Below are 20970 nucleotides of genomic sequence, written 5' to 3'. Positions count from 1 at the left end.
AAGACTTGGCATTGAACTGAAACACTTTTTTACAGTGTGACAGAACTACAACCACTGCAGGAAGTGGCCATGCAACTATGAGGAGCTCCATCCTCTGGCTGAATCTAAGCAAAACAAGAAATTGGAGAAGACTTCTACTGCTTTAGCTGAAAAGTCTTCTTTTGTACCTTTAGCTGAAAAGATGAAGACATTTATTTTGGAGATTTATGGAAAGTATTTGGAAATCTTTGGGTTTTAACATACTAATTTACAAGGGGATTTAATCTTTAGATTTTCATGTGTTAATGGATTCATAACATAATGAACATGGATTTATGGAACATACTTCATAATGAGCATGGATTGATATTAAAATTTAAAGCATCTCTATGTTGGGGTATTAAAGTACTGTTATTTGATGTAATTAAAGAACCTCTAAAAGTTGATATTGTACGAGTTGATACATATTATTCTTGAGATGGGCAATAGGATGGCAATAGAGTATTCAATTTGGGGCCTGAAAAATGGTCTTGGAAATGACTTTTATTCCCCAGTGGGTGCCAGCTCCACTTATCCACTGTGTTTCCAGGATGACTGAGCAGTTGACCACATTTTCTTCTCTGTCACCTCCCCATTTCAGTCACTTACTGGTGTTTTCTTCACCCACCAAATCAACTGTGTGTCCCTCAAGTTTTCATCTTAGAGTTTCATTGGGGAGGGAATCACAAAAGATACAACAAATATCAGTTGAATTAATAGATAAATGAAAAAGTAAATATCCCTTTTGTTTTATTTTGAGGAAGGGAAGGCAGGGTAAGAAACTCAGAGGCAGGTAACAGAGATATTTCTATAAGGTCCTTCTCTCTGTTCCTTTACATCTTCTCTGCTTATGCCCTTGACCATCCTGTAGGATTAGCTGGGCTTTATTTCTCCAGTTTTCCTCAATCTTGCCTCACTGCTTCTTGAGTCTCTATTCAACCTATGCCTAGATAAATCTTTCAGAGTGGAAGTTCAGATCACGGAGTTAGTAGTAGCCATGCAATCTTTTCTTTAACCAGTGCATGCTGAGCACCTCCTAAGTGCCAGTGCCTGTTCAAATGCCCCGGATCTATCCAAAAACTAGACCAAACCAAGGGGTCCTCATGAAGTGAAACTGCTCAAATCTTGGGTCAAAAATCAGAATGGAGCCCTGGCTGGTGTAGCTCAGTGGATTGAGCACGGGCCTGTGAACCAGACAATCACGGTTCAATTCCCAGTCAGGGCACATTCCTGGGTTGCAGGTCAGTTCCCGGCAGGGGCCAGTTCCCAGCTGGGGATGCATAAGAAGCAACCATACATTGATGTTTCTCTTCCTCTCTCCTTCCCTTCCCCTCTAAAGATAAATGAATAAAATATTTAAAAAAATCAGAATGGCTCACCTGATACATATGCACAATAATGAGTAAAAGCAATGGTCTCTCACCTCCTAAAATACGCATTTCCTTCAAAACCCTGTCTGTTATTCACTCCTCAGCCAATCTCTCCTGCAAGCTAAAGTAATCACTACATCATCACTGCAAGCTCCCTTGACTTTGATGTTAGTTCACAGGGCATTCACGTGACCTGATTAACTGGAAGCTCCTCGTGACAGCATCCATACTGGAAACACATTGCCCTCTTACCCCCTCGGGTGAGACCCTCCAGGCCTCCTGAGTGGCTGCTTTCCTCCAGGGCTCCCTTCCTTCTTGCTCTGAATCACTCAGGCTTTGATGAACACAAATCCTTTGGAATGTATTTTCCAAGAAGATTCCTTTCCCTTGTTTTCCCCCAGGTTTTTGTTATTTATTTTTTATTGATGTTCAATTACAATTGTCTCCATTTTCCCACCACCATTTCCCCTGCCCCCCCACACCCACCTCCCACCTTCAATCCCACCCCCTCTTGGCCCATCCATGGGTCCCTCATTCGTGTTCATTTGTTTTCCCCCAGGTTTTTATAGGTTACTTAATAGTGCAATTAATTATTGTTGTGTAGCCCAATGAAAGGATCTTTTATTTGTTCTTTCCTCAGAAACTTTTGTTGGTTGAGGCAGATGATTGGAATCCCTTTTTCTTCCCCCAGGAGAAGAAAAGGGACTCTGATAAAGGTCAGGAAAGAGAGTTGGAGGGAGGGAAACTCACTCATTATCTTTCTTGCCACACACCTTTTGTTGTCTTTTGAAAAATAAAAATCTTTCAGAATAAAGAATTTTAAAATAATGCATTCACACTGAAAATACAAGTTGTATTAGCAAAATGTTTCTTTTTTCTACACTTTCCTCAGGAATCGTCTGTACTAGGCAGGGGGATAACTTGAAAATAGGCATAGTGATAAACTCTTTTAAGAACTAATTGCTGAGCTTTTTATATGTCAGATAAATTTGTCTCAAAATAAGATGTTTTGTTTACTGTATCCTTAAATATTTTTGTGTACGTTTCTCTTATCCATGCTTATTATAGATGAAGCACACAAAACCCTACATCTGGACAAAATTTTTTCAATCTCCCTCTTTCCCCAAGGAGAAGGGAACCGCTGTATATTCGCAGAGGTAAGCCATTTACATAGTAGGAGGGTGATCTCAATCTACACCCAACACCGAGGATGGAATTAAAAGCATTTTATGGGTGCAGCCAATACCTTTGCAAGATAATGGATGTATTGGATTAAACATGTATTGTGAGGAAGAAGTTTCATCTATTGGTTCTTATCACTCAGTTTTGCTGTGAAACACACAGCCACAAAATACCGTCGGCGTTGCCTTCGTCAGCTCAGGCTGCTATAACAAAATGCCACAGACCAGGGCGCTTAAACGACAAGCTTTGCTTACAGTTCTGGAAACTGGAAGTCCCAGAGGAAGGTGCCAGCAGATCTGGTGCCTGGTGAGAACCTTCCTCCTCGTTGGCAAACAATGACCTCCTCACGACCTCACATGGCTGTTCCTTGTTGCAAATACTTGGAGACAGAGCTTGTGCCTCTTCCCCTTTTCAGAAGGGGTTAACCCTATCATTAAGTCTCTGCCTTAGTGGTCTGACTAATCCTAACGACCTCCCAAAGGTCCCATCTCTAAAAACCATAATTTTGGAGATGAGGGATTCAACATCTAACTTTTTTGGAGGGTGTGGTGAGCAGGACCAATAGAATGGCACCGGTCCTGCAATGGCAGAATGAGCAGCCAGAGGGGAAACAAAGGCAGGGAGGAGGAGGGTCGCATGTCCCACCCACTGACTCAGCAGCCCTTAAATTATATGTATCTTTTTCCATTGTCTGGGAAAGAAAACCTTTGAAACTGTGCTTTCTTTATTTTTTAAAAAAATTTATTTATTAGCCCTGACTGGTGTAACTCAGTGGATTGAGTGTGGGCCTGCGAACCCAGTCAGAGCACATGCCTCAGTTGCAGGCCAGTTCTCAGCAGGAGACACACGAAAGGCAACCATACATTGATATTTCTCTCCCTCTCTCCTTCCCTTCACCTCTAAGGACAAATAAATAAAATCTTTTAAATTTTTCATTTATTTATTTTTAGAGAGAGAGAATGGGAGGGAGAGAGAGAGGGAGAAAAACCTCAATGTGTGGTTGCCTCTCCCGTGCCTCCTACTGGGGACATGGCTCACAACCCAGGCATGTGCCCTGACTGGGAATCAGACCCATGACTCTTTGGTTTGCAGGCCTGCACTCAATCCACTGAGACACACCAGCCAGGTCTAAAACTGTGCTTCATCTGAAGGCCTGAAAGGCTGAAAAGAGCCCAGAGTGCCTAAGAGAAGAAGCCCATTAATACTTTTAGGTATTCACACCCTCATCCTGGAAAGCTAGCACCACCTTTACTTGTCAATCAGTAAGAAACTCCCTCAGCCCTCATCCCATCAACTGTAAAAGTCCTCCAGACAAAAAACTCAGGGAGTTTTTGGCAGGCTGGGTGCTCTTGGCTCTCTGACCACCTGGCCTCTGGCCATGTGTGCACTTGCCATCCCAGCCTNGTATTTATTAGCCCTGACTGGTGTAACTCAGTGGATTGAGTGTGGGTCTGCAAACCAAAAGATCGTGGTTCGAATCCCAGTCAGAGCACATGCCTCAGTTGCAGGCCAGTTCTCAGCAGGAGACACGCAAAAGGCAGCCATACATTGATATTTCTCTCCCTCTCTCCTTCCCTTCTCCTCTAAGGACAAATAAATAAAATCTTTTAAATTTTTCATTTATTTATTTTTAGAGAGAGAGAATGGGAGGGAGAAAGAGAGGGAGAAAAACCTCAATGTGTGGTTGCCTCTCACATGCCTCCTAGTGGGGACATGGCTCACAACCCAGGCATGTGCCCTGACTGGGAATCAGACCCATGACTCTTTGGTTTGCAGGCCTGCACTCAATCCACTGAGACACACCAGCCAGGTCTAAAACTGTGCTTCATCTGAAGGCCTGAAAGGCTGAAAAGAGCCCAGAGTGCCTAAGAGAAGAAGCCCATTAATACTTTTAGGTATTCACACCCTCATCCTGGAAAGCTAGCACCACCTTTACTTGTCAATCAGTAAGAAACTCCCTCAGCCCTCATCCCATCAACTGTAAAAGTCCTCCAGACAAAAAACTCAGGGAGTTTTTGGCAGGCTGGGTGCTCTTGGCTCTCTGACCACCTGGCCTCTGGCCATGTGTGCACTTGCCATCCCAGCCTTTCGGCAACTTACTTTCCCCTTCCTTACTCTGTTTCACCTTGACCCTATGCATTTCAGCTCCCCACCCCCCACCTTAGGTAGGCCAGTTCTCTTCCATGAGAACAGATCACCAATAAACCCTGCTTGCATGCTAATAGACTTTCCAATCTCTAATTCTTTACTGCATTGGTCTGAAGAACTGAGATTCTGGGAGTTTCTCCCATAACAGTTTGATCAAGGTAGCATAAAATGTATAAAACAAAATGGAGTCACTCATGTCAACCAAGACGGCCACCAGTCAGCCATGATACTTTGGTTCAAGAGGAAAACTATGTAAGTCATGCTAGAAATATCTGGCAAGGAGACACATCCAAGATATCTACACATGTGATCAGAATAGCCATTTCTGTAGAGCAGGACCACCTGTAGATAGGCTCCTGGGGAAATTCCCCACTTGCCATTGGGGTGCTAAAACACTTATCAAATGACCCAGAAGGGTGGAGTACACCACTCTCAAGGTATAACTGAGGCAGGCTCCAGACCACCGCTGAGATGACCAAGCTCCACAAGCCAGAGTACTGCTCCACACCATGCTGATCTACCTTGGCATTGGCCACCAGAGGCTCTGCCCTGCTACCAGTCTGACTCCGGAGATCCTTCCTTGCAAGATGCTGACAACTCCGTTGTCCACCGTGCTGTCTCCCCAACCTACAGGCTGAGACTCTGGGACTCATATTCATTATTCCCCATTGATTGCTCTGTGTGTATGTGTGTGTGTGCATGATATTTCTCTTATATTGTTAGAGTGAGAGTAGAATGTTAATGTATGTGGAAGTTCTACTTTAACATACGTTTATTGAATACATTTTATTGAATGCAATGAACCTGCCTTCAATAAAAGCTGAGTGAACAGCATGGTTACTGTGTGTGACTCTTTTCTATTCCTTGGTGCCAGGCTGTTCAGCAGGCAGCTAACCAAACAGTTGCCTGGCTCACCTACAAGACTGTACCACAAAAACACGCTTGTGACAGGTGACTCAAATATTCAGTTCATGTTAGGTATTGCAGTGAGTATTTCCTTATCTCTGACATGTTTGCTGTCCATTGGGATTTGGTTGAGTCACACTGGACTTTCTGGGCTTGCCTCCAAGAGACAGGCTGGTTTTGGCTTTGTGCTGTATGTCTCTCACCCTTCTGGGGTCAAGGTGAAGCTTAGGCACCTTCTGATGATGATGAAAACCAGGAGCTCAGGAAAGCAAGCTCAACCACGTGAGGGCATTGACATTCCTCTTTGGATCACTTCTGGTAATAACCATTGACCAAAGACAATCAAGTTTGCCCAGACAGACATCCATCTGTCCAGTGGGGAGATCCAGGGTAGAGGAGACGGGGCATGCGTTGGGAAGCATGATCATATCTGAGGCACTTACCTTCTCCAGGAAGTGTTTATCCACTACTCCAATTCTTCCTCCCTATTAAGTTAAAATCTTTGTACATTTTTTTTTGTCTGGAAGATTTTTATGTGTGTATATAATGGCAAACGCTGTACTTTGTTGTAGTGTGTCTGTGTATCAGTCTTTCATTGTAGAGGCCATCCGCAGTATTTTATTTTTCCTGTGTACATAGGAATCAGTACAGTCAACAAATATTTATTAGATGACTGAACCATAAGATGTGTGCAACTAATATTTAATGCTGTTTTATATTTTCAGAAATATTAATAAATATTTCATTGTTTCCATAAATCCTACCACATCATAGGTCTAAAAAGAGAATTAACTGACATATAGTTCTCAAAACATTCTAAACACACAGTAAACATTACTACTAATACTATTGCATTTAAATTTGGTGGTCTAAACCTGAACTTCGTATCACTATTTATATAAATTACCACTCAAGCAGAGAAAAAAACAATTCTATATAATATCATTTATGTGGAAAACCTAAAAAACAAAACAGGTAAACAAATAAAGCAGCAGACTCATAGGTACAAAGAGCAGAATGACGATGACTGGCAGAAGGGAGAGATGGGGGAGTTCGGTAAAAACAATGAAGAAGAAGAAGAAATACAAATCACTAGTTATGAAAAAATGAGGCCCTGACCAGTGGAGCTCGGTTGCTTGGGCTTGCAAAGCCAAAGGGCGCTGGCTGGATTCCCAGTCAGGACACAGGCCTGGGTTGCGGGTTTGGTCCAGTAGGGGCACAGAGGACATTCAACTGATCAAATGTTTTTCTCTCGCTTTGATGTTTCTCTCCTTCTGCTTCTCTCTTCCTCTCCCTCTCTCTAAACATAAATAAATAAAATCATAAATAAGTTAATTAAAAACAATCACAGGGTTTACAGCCTAAGAAAAATAGTCAATATTATCATAATAACTTTGTATAGTGACAGAAGATTACTAGACTCATTGTGATCACATTGTGAGACATATTAACATTGAATCACAATGTTGAACACCTGAATCTAATATGGTCTTTCCACTGCAGTGTAATAAAATGAATAAATAAGCCCTGGCTGGTGTAGTTCAGTGGATTGAGCACAGGCCTGCGAACCAGAGGATCGAGGTTCGGTTCCCAGTCAGGGCACATGCCTGGGTTGCAGGCCAGTTCCCTGCAGGCCAACTCCCAGCAGGGGACACACCAAAGGCAACCATACATTGATGTTTCTCTCCCTCTCTCCTTTCCCTTCTAAAGATAAATAAATAAATAAAATCTTTAAAATAAATAAAATAAAATAAAATGAATAAATAATATACCACCACTGTATGTATTATACTTAACGTACACATTGTATCTACTGAAATCAGGCATAAACAGAAAAAGGCAAAAATTATACTAGTTTCAAAATGTTTGTACTATTTCCCACACAATATACTAAAATTCTAGTTTGCTGAGGATATAATTTTTTTCTGTAAAGGAAAAAATTTATCATATGCACATTATCAGCAACAATCTTTGAGCATAATTGTGGATAAGATGTGCAACTAGAAAGTTCTGTGGAGGCAGCGAAATGGGGTTTTGTACTGCCCCAGCGGCGGGTGCTCAAAGCAAATGGAGATTATTTCTGCTTGTCCCCTGTGGTGCGCCAAAGGGAGGTGATGCTGAGCCATGAGCTGGGCTGCTGATGGGACAAGCTCGGGGACGATGCCACCCGGTACAACGCTGACACACTGGTAACTTGTGCCTTGGTAAGACCTGGGAAATAGTTCTTAGCTGGGATGGGTGGATTTCATAAATGCTGCTTGAAGTTTGTTTTTGTCTTTGTTTTTTTTACCTTAAGCTGGTTTCCCCCTTTAAGGTACGCCCAAGTCAAGACAGTTCCAGGGAAATAGAGTTCAAGCCGACTGCAGTAGGCTTGAGAAGAAAGAGGTAAAGTTTTGGGTCATCAGACTGCAGAAAATTCAGGAAAATATGTATCATAAGGAGGAGCAACAAAGTCTGTATAAATCCATCTCAATTCTTACCTGCTTCCAGAAATGCATGTGGCAGATAACAAATCCAAAGAACCCAGCTGAAAGCAGCAGGTAGGAGACAAAGGAGTTGAGTGTAATTATCATGCTGTCTCTCAAGCAATGCTGCCCATTGCTTGAGAGACTTGCTGAACCCCTCAAACTTCTAGAAGGGAAAGGCTGTAACGTAGGAGTAGGGGCACCACAGGACTATGTATTAAACTGTAAAATGGAATCACTTTACAAAAGAAATTGTGCTTTTGTCATTGGCTTTGAAACCAGATTGACCTAAAATCCTAACTTACTACCTGTGCCACCTTGGGCCAGTTACTTAACCATTCTGTGTTTTAGTTTCTTCATCTGTGAACGGGGACAAATAACAACAGTGTCTACTTCATGAAGGCATTGGGGATGCTTTGTAATTTAATTAATATAAAGCTCTAACAACAGTGTTAGCATAAAGTGAGCCATCTGTAAATATTATTTTTATTATAGAGCACCCTACTTATCATCATTAATACAATTTTGGTAATTAGATAATACTAATAAGAAGGAATTCCACCAATCGCTGCAACTATAGTGTGTTGACCCTCAGTGTCTCCCTATGTCTCCTATCACTCCCAAGGGGTCTTTAACGGTGTGTGTCTTCTTTCAGATTACAGGGACAACTGGGGTAGATTTAGTCTTCGGTACTTTTCCAAACTCACATTGATGCTTGCAATTTCTTTAACAGAAAAGAGCACTTTTTAATGTTTCATATAACATTAAGACCAAGTGACTTAAACCTAAGTTATTGTCGCCAGGCTCAAAAGCGTCATGATATTAAACAAGTGACGTTAACTGTAGCTCATTTTCTTCATTTGCACTGATAATACAAACTCAAACAACTTATTCCTAAAAGGGGTTGTAGGCTCATGAATTGCTGGTTCCATTTTCCTTTCCTTTTATCCTGGAAAAAGTTGCCAGATTGTTGTTGATATTTATGTATATATAAGATATGCCAAGCCCTAACTGGTGTAGCTCAATGGATTGAGCTCGGGCCTGAGAACCAGACGATCACAGTTCGATTCCCAGTCAGGGCACATGCCTGGGTTGTGGGCCAGTTCCCAGCAGGGGACACATGAGAGGCAACCATACCTTGATCTTTCTCTCCCTCTCTCCTTCCTTTCCCCTCTAAAGATAAATGAATAAAATCTTCAAAAAAAGATATGCCAGACCATTCCTGAAGACCAAATGTTTTATTCAAAGTAGACAGCATATGTAGTAACTTCTTAAAGGGAAAAGGAGAAGTGCCTTGGGAAATAGACACAGAAAAGCCAAGCACAAGCCTGCCATACTAGAGAAAATGGGTTACGAGAATAGACCCTGGATTCAGTGGGCTGGGATCCTGGTCCCTGCCCTAGGGCTGTGTACACCTGGGAGATTTATTTAAATCTCCGATCTAGGTTCCTTATTTGTAGAGTAGAGAAAGCATGATTGCCTGCTGACAAAGTTTTGTGTAAAGGAGATAACTCCGTGAGTGTAAGCTGGCTACCAAGGAATCTGGCACGAGATACGTACTCAGCCGCTCTCTGCTGTTATTAACAATGCCCGTGCCTTTCCAGCTCTGTGTACACAGCCAGGCTGCACGAAGGGGCCAAATGGTGAATCCACAAAAAAATCACAGACCATATGTTTCTCTGGTGCTCTCTAGAGAAAGAATTCCCAATTAGCCAACTGAGTTTCTTGTCTGAACTTAACCCTCACAAAACTTCCAGTATAGTTAAAAATATTTCTTTCCTTTTTCAATTACAGTTGGCATTTAATATTATTTGATACTAGTTTTATGTGTACAGCATAGTGGTCAGACATTTGTATAATCTACAAGTGACCCCCCTGATATGTCTAGTGCCCACCAGGCACCATACAAAGTTATTACAATATTATGATTATATTCCCTATGCTGTATTTTATATCCTTATGACTGTTTTGTGATTACTAATATGAACTTCTTAATCCTTTCATCTTTTTCACCCTGTGCCCCAACCCTGTTCCATCTGGCAACTATCAATTTGTCCTCTGTATCTACGCATCTGTTTCTATTTTGTTTGTTTTGTTCTTCGTATTTACATATAAATAAAACCCTGTGGTATTTGTCTTTTACTGTCAAGCTTATTTCACTTAGCACAGTAACCTCTAGTTTCATCCATGTTGGTGCAAATAGTAAGATTTCATTTTTCGTGGCCAAGTAATATTCCACTGTATACATGCACTGCATCTTCTTTATCCACTTGTCTATTGATGGGCACTCTGGATGCTTCCATATCCTGGGTGTTGTATGTGACATTGTAATAAACACACGGGTGCATATATATAAAGAAATGCAAAGCATTTCGTTAACAGATAAAATAAAACATGAACCTGGGTTCTAGACCTTCTCTCTTACCAGTATATAAGTCAATGCTACTGGATGCATGAATGTGTGTATGACCTGGAGGTTCACAAATCTCTTGCATTCTAATGATAGTATAAATCTGTAAAGCACTCATGTCACCTCCTGTAGACTTGACGCTGCCTTTCCACACAAACCCAGCATGCATCACTGTGGCTGTCGTCTCTATAGGATTGGTTCCGTGGCAGCACAAAGCTAACACCTATTTAGTACTTACATGTGGCATGTTAGTCTCCGTATTTTACATGCTTCACTCATTGAATTTTTTAGCAACTCTGTGAAGCAGGTACTGTCATTATACCCCATTTACAGGTGAGAAAAATAAAGCTATTAAATTAATAGATGGATTAAGAAGCTCAAGATTGGAAACTGGGACTGTGAGCGTGAAGTATTGAGTTTCAGAGACCAAGTGCTCACACCTAAATCAAAAAGATCACTATTTGAGAGGAAATAGGATCATTAAGTTTTAGTTATGTTTATTTTTAAAATATATGTTATTGATTATATCTTTACAGTTGTCCCATTTTTACTTCCTTCATTCCCCTTCACCCTGCGACCTCTCTCCCACCAACACTCCTTCTTCTTAGTTTATGTTCATGGGTCATACATATAAGTTCTTTGGCTTCTCCATTTCCTATACTATTCTTGACACCCTGCTGTCTATTTTGTTCTGACCTTTATGCTTCTTATTCCCTGTAGCTTTTCCCCCATTCTTAGCTCCTTTAGTTATGTTTAAATCACATTTTGAAACTGGAAAAAATATTAATAATTATAAATCTGTTGAGTAAAATAGCTGATAAATAGTGAGTTCACTAACTTAATATAGAAATAACCAATTAGAAAATAGAATAAAAATACCACATTCCAAGAACAGCAAGAGGAACCAAATTAAATACCTTTGAAACTCCAGGGATTCAGAAAACACATGAATGAAATGTAGAACTCCACGGAGTACATAAAAGGAGACATGAGTGGATGGAAGGACATATGTTGTTGGATGGGAAGAGTCACAATTGTTAAAATATTTCTTTCTAAACTAATCAGCAAACTTAATGTGACACAATAAAAAATAAAAAATACTTATATTTCTATTTCCGAAACTAGGTGATTCGATTTGTTAAAAGACAAAATTCAATTGAGCAAATTTCAAGATCAAATTGGTTTTATTGAATGATTTATGAGTCAGTCAGTATCCTATCTAGAAAACAGAGAAGAGTTCGGAGGAGCAATAAACATGGAGGCTTTTGTGGGCAGAAAGTGGGGAGAGACAGGGAGAGCAGATCGTTTCAGGCTAGGTCACCTTCCTTCAGGGGATGAAAGGTGAATTACCTCACTAGTGCTTGCCAGGAAATTCCAGAATGATCAGTTAAGATTACATTCCCAGGAGAGGCTGCAAATGCCTTTAGATTAGGTATAAAGTCTCAGTTTGCTGACCTGGGCTTAGCACAAGTGACTTCATTTTGGACCTGTTGTGTGTGTGTGTGTGTGAGTGTGTGAGTGTCTCTCTCTTTTAGTTTAACAGATTCTATCTAATGTTCCTATGGAAATAATCTCTATATAACACTAATATTTTAGAGTTTGGAGGGGAAAACAGTGAGAGAAGATAAGCCTATTAATTATCAAAATGTGAGATAAAACTCCAGCAGTTAGAATAATTTTATGTGACAGGCTTAGAGACATAATTTCAATTTCTAAAATATTTCAAAATAAGTATGACCAGTGGAGAAATGAATAAATAACATTGGAGCTACTATTGGAGTAGGGAGGATGTTAAATAAGCAGATAGAAATTAATTAAGTGTCAGAATCCCAATGTGTGTTCTTTCTTTCTTTCTCACATGAGAAAAATATTCAAATAAATAAAGTAGCTAAAAATTAAAGAATTAAACATTTAAGAAGTTAAGAGAAAAATGGAAGAAGTATTAAAATATTGATAGGAAGGATCCTCCAACCACAAGGACCAAAATGCATGAAAATGGATGTCGATTACATAAAAATATAAAATATGCTCCATATCCAAAAACATAGAAGTCAAACACAAACATTAAATGAGAGAAATTATTGACCACCTACATGAGTCTTTTAATCAGCTCAGGCTGCAGAACAGAATACCATCTTGTGGGGGGTGTTCAATAACTGAAATTCTTTTCCCACTGTTCTGGAGGCTAGAAAGTTCCAGATGAAGGTGGCAGCCAATTTAGATGCTGGTGAGAGCTTTCTCCCTGGCTCAGAGGAGGCTGCCTCTCACTATGTCTTCCCATCATGCCCTTTCCTGGACGCATGCACTTGGAGAGGAGGAGAGAAGGAGAGACAGAGAGAAAACTGAAAATAATTTGATATCTCTTCTTATAAAAGCACAAATCTTACGATGAGGGTTTTACCCTCATGAGCTTATCACAGCCTAATTACTTCCCAAGGGGCCCTGTATCCAAATACTGTCACATTGGGGGTCAGGACTTCAACGCATTAATTTTGAGGGCACAGAATCTTACGTATAACGAGGCTTAGTTCCTTTAAAATCTGTTGAAAATAAGTTTTCAGCAGTCCTAGACAAAGTGTATTGAAGACCTCAAATGTGAATTCTTTGAGGAAAAATGAAAATGTCATAAAAATATGTTAAAGGATGTTAATCTATGTAAAAGAACCCAGCCCTGTCTGTGGGAGACAGAGAGGTTGCAGCCTCCCTGTAGGGCAAACCTTTTGTGATGTTCAGTTTCAAATTCCAACCCAGGTCTATTGATTTCAATTTTCATATGACATACCTGATTTCAGGACATTAATGAAACATCATGATCATAACTGCTCAGTTATTTTATCAGTTCTCAATTATTACATCACAACGACCTCAAAACTGAGTTGCTTTTCATAATTCTGTGTGTTGGCTGACCTCAGAGGGACAGTCATTGAACTGGTCCTTTTTGAGTTCAACTGGGACTAGGATGGTCTCCTCACTAGTCTACGCTGATGTGGGCTTTGGCTGGGAATCTCCAGCCACACCATCTCATTACTGAGTTCCCCAGTGTGCGCTTCATCCTATGTGGCTGAACGTGTGAGTTTTAGCAAGGGACACCCCAATGCACAGGGAAGCCTCTGCTTGTGACACATATGTTGAATTTCCACTGCTCAATGTTTCAGATGGTCAAATATTGAGGCAGTGTAAGAGAGGAGTACGGGAGAGAGTGGACAGCCGAAGGCAGGCTTCCTTGGGAAGCTTCAGTGGAAACCCCACGATGCTGCTAGAGATGGAAGTCATGCATCAGATGGGGTTCCAAATAAATAGCCTAGGACAAGGGTCAGCAGTCTAGGGCCTGTTTTGATAACTAAAGTTTCACTGGAACTGTGAAACCTAGCCACACCCATTTATTTAAGTACTTGCCGTCTCCACAGGTGTTACACTGGATCAGCAGGGGCGAGCAGCTGTAACAGAAGCCATCAGCTCCCAAAGCCTAACGTATTTGCTATCTGGCTCTTTACAGAGAAAGCTTGCAGACCTGGGAGGCTCAGAAGGTGGTCTTCCAACCGCACATTGCATGGTGTCACACCAGATTTTCATACGTGAGTGATCTGTCTCATCAAGACAACCTGCCCAGCCTCCTTTTCTTTTTCAAATACTGTAACTCATTCTTGTTTCATTCACAAGCACAACTGTTTTTAAATGTTACTACGTCTTTATTTTGCTAGGCTATAATCTTAAAGAGGTGCTCAGTTTAAGTTATAATCACTGTCCCTGGGCTTGGTGGATCACACAATCACTGTACAGCTGAGATGCTCACAGGTGTTCCCCATGGTGGCTGTGACCGACTGTTGTCATTGTGAATAGAAGTGTTAACTCTGGAGCCACAAACACAATGAGAGAGCACTTTGTTCTGAGATTCGTTTTGATGTTTTGCATTAAGCTCCCTCTAAATAGCAATAAGGCTTCCGCAAATTAATTACTTTCTTTCAATTTTGCTCTAGGCCCTAGTAGACAAGATGCATTTAAAGGAGAGTTTCTGAAATGTTCCAAGACACTGACAGGCTCCCTGGGCTTTCCTGGAGTGCTCTGTGGCTGAGGCAGTGACGGGAAACCGTAAAAATGCAAAAGGTGTTTGTCTCTTTATGACAACGGTTTACTCTGGCATCCTACTGCATATTAAATCATCAGCTCAATAAAGCACAAGGAGCCCCACTCCACTACAATAACGATTTAGTAAGAATTAATGTCTGTAGCTGCATAATTTTGCCGTATTTTTTTAACCGAAATGCATTCTTCTATTTTAAACCATCTTTTGGCTGGTGCCATTCCTACTGTTCATTCTTCTAGAATGCTCTTTCCTTTCTGGACCACTTGGTAATAAGCAAGACCTGCCTAGCACTGTAATTCCCCTCTGAATGTGTTTCTGGTGTCCACACAGTTACCTGTAGAAAAGGAAGCCTAGGATCCTGCCCTTGCTCTGCTATTTATTTCCATTTACTTGGGCAAATTAGTCTCCTGGATCCTTGCTTTTCTATGTATAAGTTGGGAAAATACTAGCCATCTTTTAAAGCTGTGAAGACAAAAAAGATTGTATTCAAAGTAACAACAGCAAAACATGACTTTTACACAAAGCTATAGGAGCTAAGGAAAGGTGGGTGTCTAGCTCCCTCTTGTCTCTTTTAAAAATTTTATAATCTTTTCCCACATGCCTACTTTGTGTGTGTCTTTTTTCATACTATACTTATCTGACACAACTTCGTCCATGTCCTTAGATTGTGGAAACCATGAAAAACAAAGGATGATCATTCCATTGATTCTTCTCATAATTGCCGCCTTAGCAGGTGAGCTATATTGTAGGTACCAAACCATTTATGGAGGTAAGAAAGGCAGGAAGGAGGGAAAAGAAGGAGCGGGGAAGGGGAGGAGGAGGAAGGATTGTGTGGACTCTGGGAGAGGGGGTCTGTGGATTATTAATGCTGCTGCGCAGAGAATTGTGCCTCTGTTGAAACAGAACCACAGTTGGCAAAGGAAACTCTAGACTAATCAATATTTTAAAGTGGATGAATAATTCTGAAGAAACTTTTAAATGACTTCCCAACCTTCCTAAAATTCTAAGACTTAATCATCTATTTTAAAAACTCTCTTCTCCTGCCATAGTTCAGTGCTTAAAAAATAATATATGGTGGGATGATACAATAAATATTCAACCGATTGGCAGCCAAAGTGAAAAAGGCATTCTTATTCAGGGAAGAGGCTGCAGCAAGGCGAGGATGGTGTACCTGCCTCTGGAAATGCAATGTCTTCTCTTCGAATGCCCACCTTGTCCTCTGTTCCGACAGGTCTTCCATCTGATCCGCCCACGAAGGCTTACTGAGCAGTGGTGAGTCAGGGCTACTCAAAATGTTGATGCCAACCCTCTCCTCCTGGCTGGGCCTATCGTGTCTCCAGTTTGACTTTTTCTGCTGTGAGTGTGAACACAGAGTTGTAATCATCTGTGACTTTGGCTCAGCTTTGCTACCTTTAAGTGAAGTGGTGTTTGGCTCACAGTACCTCAGTTTCTTCTGCTCTGCTGAATTCTGTTGCTTCACTGCTATTTGGTCCATGTCTCCCATCCCTTCTTCTGAAGCCTTTCACCGTTTGGGCCCCTACCATGCCTAACCAGGCATGACCATCACCAGCATGGCTGTGCAGGCGTATTATTGCTAAGCTCTCTCAACCTGGTCTTGTTGCTGGGCTCAGGCCTGAGTCTAGAATCTCCATGTCATAACAGTCACTCTGGACTTGACTTAGTGTCAATACGGTGACCATTTTTCCAAACTGGGGTATCTTTACAAGTAAAATGAATAATGATTTTGTCAGAAAAATGTGTGTAAAACAACTCTATCTGGAAGTACTTAACAGGTCTGCTATGTATTTCCCACCCAGTGTATTTTCTGGCTGGTTGGATACTATATATTCCACCTCTTAGACATTTACACAATGGGGAACTTCCACACTCCAACAAATTGCGACGTGTACCAAACAGATCCCAGTTACAAGATCAGGACCACCCTGGCTTGTGTGGCTCAGTGGGTTGAGCGCTGGCCTGTGAACCAAAAAGCTGCAAGTTCACTTCCCAGTTGGAACACATGCCTGTGTTGCAGGCCAGATTCCCCAGTTGGGGGTGATGTGTCTCTTGCAGACTGATGTCTCTCTCTCTCTCTCTCTCTCCCTTCCTTCTCTTCTCTCTAAAAGTAAATAAATAAAATATTTTTAAAAATAAAGCAGAATCTGTACTACTTTCAAACACAGGGGATTGGATGCAGGCAATTATTTTTAATTAGATTTATTGGGTGGCATTTGTTGATAAAAATATAGGTGTCTAGTGTACAATTCTGTTACATCATCTGTGTAGTACACTGCGTGCCCATTACTCAATGTCAAATCATCTTCTGCCAGCATATTTTGATCCCCTTTGACCTTTACTATCCCTTCCCTCTGGTAACCATCATACTGTTGCCCGTGTCTGTGAGTTTTTGTTTGTTCTTCTTTCTCATTTGTTCATTTGCTGCCTTCAGTTTTATATTCCACATATGAGTGAAATCATATGGTTCTCAAACTTTTTCTCTCTCACGAGTCACCATATGACCCAGCAACCCCTCTTCTGGGTATCTACTGCGAAAACTAAAAAAACATTTATTTGCAAAGATATATGCACCCCTAATGTTCATTACAGCATCATTCATGATGACGAAGATATGGAAACAACTGAAATGTCCTTTGAAAGATGATTGGATAGAGAAGATGGTACACATACCACAGGGAATACTACTCAGCCTTAAGAAAAGAAGAAACAATGCCATGTGTGAAAACATGGATGAATTTTGAGAATATCATGCTAAGCAAAAGCAGGGAACTAGATATTTGCATGCTAGAATTGCTGAGGGACACACAGAGTGGTGAGACAGCCTAAAAATTAGGAAGAAGTTACCCCCTCTCAGGATGGAGGTATGAGAACGAATGTTACCAGAACTCAGCATTCATGGGTTTGCCTACCAAGTGGGTGTTAAAATTTTGGAAGACAGAGGTACTGCCAGAGACAGCATCTGGGGACAAAAGAAAGGCAACAGATGCTCGGACGTCTCCTTCCTTCCATCTTCCAATCTCCTGTCTGTGTTTCCACCGGGTGGTCCAGGATTCTAGCTTCCAAGGGAGTCGGTGGAAAAGCCAGGTGTTGAGATCAGCTTGGCCATAGGGAGTAGAGCAGGGTTAGTAACAAATCTCAGAACAAGCAGGTGGCTGTCACCAAGTGACTTAATCAACCTTCCTATATGCAAAATTTTTCTATAGACTTTATCACTAATACGTATATAAACCAACCCTTCTGTTTGCATTGACCTTCATACTGACCACATAAGAGTCTACTTGAGACTAATGCATTTGAGTCAATTTGCTTAGAAACATTATAGTAGGAGAACTAGTCATTTGCACCCAATGCATTGCGATGTAAACTACTGCAGAATCTCAAGGCTACAGAGAACACAGTAATAATGATGGGGCTGAATCACTGAATGAATACTTCTACCAAGGCAGCACCATCCAGTGTGACTGAATACCTCTGAGAGGTATAATAGCTTTTATAAAAATAAGTTACTTAACACACATCAATTATAAATTCTAGAGAAACATTTAAAAAGCTATTTTAAAACAGTAGAGACAGCACAAAAGCAGACAGAAACAGGAGTGAAGTCACATATTGAAAGAAGAGAAGACCACTCACTGACATTCATGTTCCTGCTGTTTTTGCTCCAAGGGCATTTCCAAGCTGCAGTGGTGAAGGGTGACAAGAACCCAAGCACAGGTAGTGCACAGTGTGACTGATTGGCCAGGAAGGGGGTAAGAAGCGACAGAGTAAAAATTAAATGGGAGTAAATTCCAGAAACAAAGGAGCCACATTGGGGTAATCCCAGCGTTTTACGTAGGAGAATCTCCTCAGATCTTGGCTGAACACAGGGTTGTGCAAGCCTGGGGAGACCCAGCGGCATGTAATGGCTGAAAGCCAGGGAAACCCGAGAAGGAGGTTCAGTTACTGCCTACTAAAGTGGTGACAGTGTGAAATTTCAGTCTCTGTCAGTGAGAGGGGCCCAGGAAACACCTTGGGCTTTCAACTGACTTGCCTGAACGATGTAGAAATTCAACCTCCCACAAGTCCAAGTAGATCAGCTTGTGATTTTACTGATCTGTGTAACATACAAACACTTCAGAACAAGGTAACATTATTAATAGTCGGTAAAGTGTATTCCCACAATATCCAGTACACATAAAAACTGGGTAAACCATGAAGAAGAAAAATGTGACACATTGCCAAGGAAAAGGGATGGACTATTGAGATACACAACACTTTTGATGTATTCAAGCAAGGGAGAAATTTTAGGGGCTTCCTGGTTTGGGGTTGGATGAGAGGAGGGTGATTGTAATAAAAAATAAGCAACACAAGGGATTCCTATGGCGGTGGAAAGGTTTTGCATGTGGACTGTGTATATTAGTAGAAACAAAGGCACCTCAGAGGGGTATGCTGATAGTGGGGGAGGTTATGCATGTATGCAGGCAGTGGATGTACGGGAAATCTGTGTGTGTGTGCACGTGTGTATGATTTACATATAAGAGGAAGGAAATTGGGACACACAGTACTACACAACATAGATGAAACATGAGGATATGATGCTAAGTGAAATAAGCCAGTTGCAATAATACATCTACTGTATGATTCCTTTTATATGAGATGTCTGAACTAATCAAATTGATAGAAGCAAAAAGTAGAATGATAGTGTCCAGAGGGTAGGAGGAGTAGAAAATAAAGAATTGCTTAATAATCCATATAATATGTATAGCATATTGGATTTGTAAGATGAAAAATTCTGAAGATTGATTACACAACAATGGGAATGTATGTAAAATATTGAGCTGTACAATCGAAAATGATGAAGATGGTAAATTTGATGTGTATTTTACCATAATTTAAAAATACATTCAAGTAGAAAATAGAATAAAATAAATCAGGCTAGGATAAGATATTGACAGTACTTCTTTCAAAGAACTTCTATTTACTTCGTTTGGATCATAGAGAGAAATGATGTACATTTTTTGAAAAAGAAAACGGTAATAAAAATGGTCAAACATGTTCAAAATGCACCTCACCAAAAAGAATATGGGAACGTCCAATAAGCACATGAAAATGTGCTCAACATAATTCATCAACAGAAAAAATGCAAATTAAAACCAAAATAAGATACTATTTCACACCTACTAGAATACTGGCAAGGACATGGAGCAAATTTTATTTTACTCATACTGATTTAAGGCCCACTCAGAGAAATATCGTGCTGCTTTTTGTTCTAAATTTGGGACATGGAAATTTAATCTGATGGAAATCTTTTGTCAGATTAAAGCATCAACTCGCTGCGGTTTTCTACCTTCACTGTGGCAGCATTTCCGAGGCTGAACTGATATCCGTACAACCCTCTCCTCCTTCCCCGCAGCTTTGATCGTGAGCTGCTCCTGCACCACTGTCTGGGAAAGCAGCCTCTCTTTCCATTGGTTTGCTGTTGCTTGGCCCTGGGGTACCCGCAGGATGAATGAGGAAGCTTTATTTGGTCATCATCCTGAATTTGGATGTGTTACTGTGAACGCAGCTAAGTAAAGGTAGGGCATGAGAACTGTTTATCTGTGTGCCAGATAGGGACCAAATGCACATTCATTTGGTTTTGTCACACGGTTATGAGGTGGGTATTTTTACTGAGTGTCAGAGAGGTTTAAATGCTTTCCCCGAGCTCATTGGGCTAGTCTAGGGCCAAGATGAAATTTCAGCCTAATTAGGAGAGTGAGGGAGGCTTGGTTCAGACACCTAAGTTTTTGAGAAATTATTCCAGGATATAATTCACATACCATCATAGTTCCCTTTGAAAGTGTATAACACAGTGACCTTTAGTCATAAAGAAGTACAACCATCACCACTACCTGATATCAAATCATTGTTGTCACCATGAAAGGAAACCTCATGCCCATGAATAGGCACTCTTCATTGCTTCCTCTCTCTAACTCTTGACAATCATTAATCTACTTTCTGTTTCTATTTCCACAAGAATGCACATTCCGTGAAGAAACATCTGACCTTATCTTGTGGTGTTACTCCTCCCTAGAGCCTGCACTGGGGAGATGCTCAATAGGTGGTTGTTGAATGAATAATTGAACTGTTGACTGCTTTTAGCAGACGAGTGAAACAGACTTCTAGAACTGAGACTACTTGGAGCAGGAGGTAATAGGAAGGCAAGGATATGACATAGTGATTTCTGGAACCTCTTTTTCTTAATTATCAACTAAGACAGAATTGATTTACACTCTATTTTTTTACTGACTTTTGAAGTATAACTAACAAAGAAAAAATATATATATTTAAGGCATATCACATGGTGTTTTGATAGAAGAATACCTTATGTAATGATTACCACAATCAAGC

This window comes from Sturnira hondurensis, unplaced genomic scaffold (genome assembly GCF_014824575.4).
Source record: "Sturnira hondurensis isolate 20B ecotype Veracruz unplaced genomic scaffold, ASM1482457v3 Scaffold0000780, whole genome shotgun sequence".
NCBI lineage: Eukaryota > Metazoa > Chordata > Mammalia > Chiroptera > Phyllostomidae > Sturnira > Sturnira hondurensis.
Note: the sequence above shows the minus strand (reverse complement) of the source record.